This window comes from Saccopteryx leptura, chromosome 1 (genome assembly GCF_036850995.1).
Source record: "Saccopteryx leptura isolate mSacLep1 chromosome 1, mSacLep1_pri_phased_curated, whole genome shotgun sequence".
Classification (NCBI taxonomy): domain Eukaryota; kingdom Metazoa; phylum Chordata; class Mammalia; order Chiroptera; family Emballonuridae; genus Saccopteryx; species Saccopteryx leptura.
Window position 1 is genome coordinate 273,386,026 of NC_089503.1, and position 3,130 is coordinate 273,389,155.

Genomic DNA, 3,130 nt, shown 5'->3' on the forward strand with positions numbered 1-3,130 from the left:
ATGAATTTGACTCCACAGGCAAGAGAAGTGAAGGCAAAAATTAATAAATGGGACTACATCAGACTAAGAAGTTTTTGCTCAGCAAGAGAAACTGATAACAAAATAAACAGACAGCCAACTAAATGGGAAATGATATTTTCAAACAACTGCTCAGATAAGGGCCTAATATCCAAAGTAAACAAAGAACTCATAAAACTCAACAACAAACAAACAAACAATCCAATAAAAAAATGGGAAGAGGACATGAACAGACACTTCTCCCAGGAAGAAATACAAATGGCCAACAGATATATGAAAAGATGCTCATCTTCTTTAGCTATTAGAGAAATGCAAATCAAAACTGCAATGAGATACCACCTCACACCTGTTCGATTAGCTATTATTAACAAGACAGGTAATAGCAAATGTTGGAGAGGCTGTGGAGAAAAAGGAACCCTCATACACTGTTGGTGGGAATGTAAAGTAGTACAACCATTATGGAAGAAAGTATGGTGGTTCCTCAAAAAACTGAAAATAGAACTACCTTATGACCCAGCAATCCCTCTACTGGGTATATACCCCAAAAACTCAGAAACATTGATACATAAAGACACATGCAGGCCCATGTTCATTGCAGCATTGTTCACAGTGGCCAGGACATGGAAACAACCAAAAATCCCACCACTAGATGACTGGATAAAGAAGATGTGGCACATATACACTATGGAATACTATTCAGCCATAAGAAATGATGACATCGGATCATTTACAGCAAAATGGTGGGATCTTGATAACATGATACGAAGCAAAATAAGTAAATCAGAAAAAACCAGGAACTGCATTATTCCATACGTAGGTGGGACATAAAAGTGAAACTAAGAGACATTGATAAGAGTGTGGTGGTTACAGGGGGAGGGGGAAAGGGAGAGGGAAAGGGGGAGGGGGAGGGGCACAAAGAAAACAAGATAGAAGGTGACAGAGGACAATCTGACTTTGGGTGATGGGTATGCAACATAATTGAACGACAAGATAACCTGGACTTGTTATCTTTGAATATATGTATCCTGATTTATTGATGTCGCCCCATTAAAACAATAAAATTATTTTTAAAAAAAAGATTTGTAGTGAGCCAGATGCATTCATCAAAGGAGCCACATCTGGCTCACGAGCTATAGGTTCCTGACCCCTGTTCTAGACCTTTTCCTTTCACACTGTTTTTTCAAAAACTATCTTTCTAACATTCTATCTTTTTAAATGATTTGAAACACAGAAGTTGGCTTTAGGGACACAATCTTCATTATTTATCATAAAGATGGAATATAATTGCCTGAATTGTTATTCTTTGCAGAAGTCAGCTATTTCTAAAAGTTGGTTACTAATAATGTTTATTATATAGTAGGGTTTCAAATGATAGCTGGTTTGTTTCAAGCCATAAATACTGGAGGCATATTATATAAATACTCACATATACATTAACAATGTTCTCCCACCTTCCTTTCCTGTGGACTCCAGATTTTTTAAGATGCTGTGGGACTGGCCATGGGCATTTAGAAGCCATACAAGGTCACCAGAGGAGGCTCCATTTGAGCAATTATGTCAGGAATGGAGAGTCAAAGAGGATAAACAGATAGGGCCCTGGCTGATTGGCTCAGTGGTAGAGTGTTGCCTTGGCATGTGGATGTCCCAGGTTCAATTCCCAGTCAGGGCACAGAGGAGAAACTATCATATGCTTCCTCACTTCTCCTCTTCCCCCTTTTCTCTCTCCCTCTCTTTTCTCCTTCCAGGGCCATGGCTTGATTAATTCAAGCACATTGGTCCCAGGTTCTGCGGATGGCTCCGTGGAGCCTCCACCTCAGGTGCTAAAAATAGTTCAGTTGCAAGCATGGCCTCAGATGGGCAAAGCATCAGCCCCAGACAGGGGTTGCAGGTGAATCCAGTTGGATTGCATGTGGGAGTCTGTCTCTCTATCTTGGAAAAGAAGAAAAAAAGATAAACAGGTGAATGTATATGCAGTCAGCCCTCCCAAAGGCTGGGACCTTCCACTTGCACATAAAAATAAAAATTAAGAATAGAATATAAATACTGTCACCCAATTTATAAAATGGAAGATAAGGTTGAGTAATGTCTTTAAGAATCCTAAATATGGTTTACATTGAAAATATTATTTAAAGGACATTTGTTTATAGTTGATATCTATGGGAAGTTGCCATGACTATGGTCTGTAACCAATTAAAAATAAAGTGTGGCCTGACCAGGCGGTGGCACAGTGGATAGAGCGTTGGACTGGGATGCAGAGGACCCAGGTTCGAGACCCCGAGGTCGCCAGCTTGAGTGCGGGCTCATCTCCTTTGAGGAAAAGCTCACCAGCTTGAACCCAAGGTCGCTGGCTCCAGCAAGGGGTTACTCGGTCTGCTGAAGGCCCACGGTCAAGGCACATATGAGAAAGCAATCAATGAACAACTAAGGTGTTGCAACGTGCAATGAAAAACTAATGATTGATGCTTCTCATCTCTCTCCTGTCTGTCTGTCCCTGTCTATCCCTCTCTCTGACTTACTCTCTGTCTCTGTAAATAAATAAATAAAAAATAAAAATAAAAAAATTAAAAAAAAAAAAAAGTGTGATCGGCCCTGGCCGGTTGGCTCAGTGGTAGAGCGTCGGCCTGGCATGCGGAAGTCCCGGGTTCGATTCCCGGCCAGGGCACACAGGAGAGGCGCCCATCTGCTTCTCCACCCCTCCCCCTTTCCTTCCTCTCTGTCTCTCTCTTCCCCTCCTGCAGCCAAGGCTCCATTGGAGCAAAAGATGGCCCGGGCGCTGGGGATGGCTGCTTGACCTCTGCCCCAGGTGCTAGAGTGGCTCTGGTCACAACAGAGCGACACCCCAGATGGGCAGAGCATCGGCCCCTGGTGGGCGTTCTGGGTGGATCCCGGTCGGGCGCATGCGGGAGTCTGTCTGACTGCCTCCCCGTTTCCAGCTTCAGAAAAATCCAAAATAAATAAATAAATAAATAAATAAATAAATAAATAAAGTGTGATCAACATTGTTTTTCAATCAGATTTTATAGTGATTTGGCTATTGGGGTAGAGTAGATATAAAAAATATATGAAAAGTATGCTTTTTGTCTACTTTCATGCTTTGGGAGGTAGGGAAAGA

The 3,130-nt window shown here is 42.0% G+C and overlaps 1 non-coding gene across 1 annotated transcript; it reads left to right on the forward strand.

Annotated features, from left to right (window-relative positions):
- Nucleotides 1-2,604: 2,604 nt before the first annotated feature.
- Nucleotides 2,605-2,680, forward strand: TRNAA-GGC (transfer RNA alanine (anticodon GGC)). Its single transcript has one exon. It is a non-coding gene; the product is annotated as a tRNA-Ala (tRNA).
- Nucleotides 2,681-3,130: the final 450 nt, after the last annotated feature.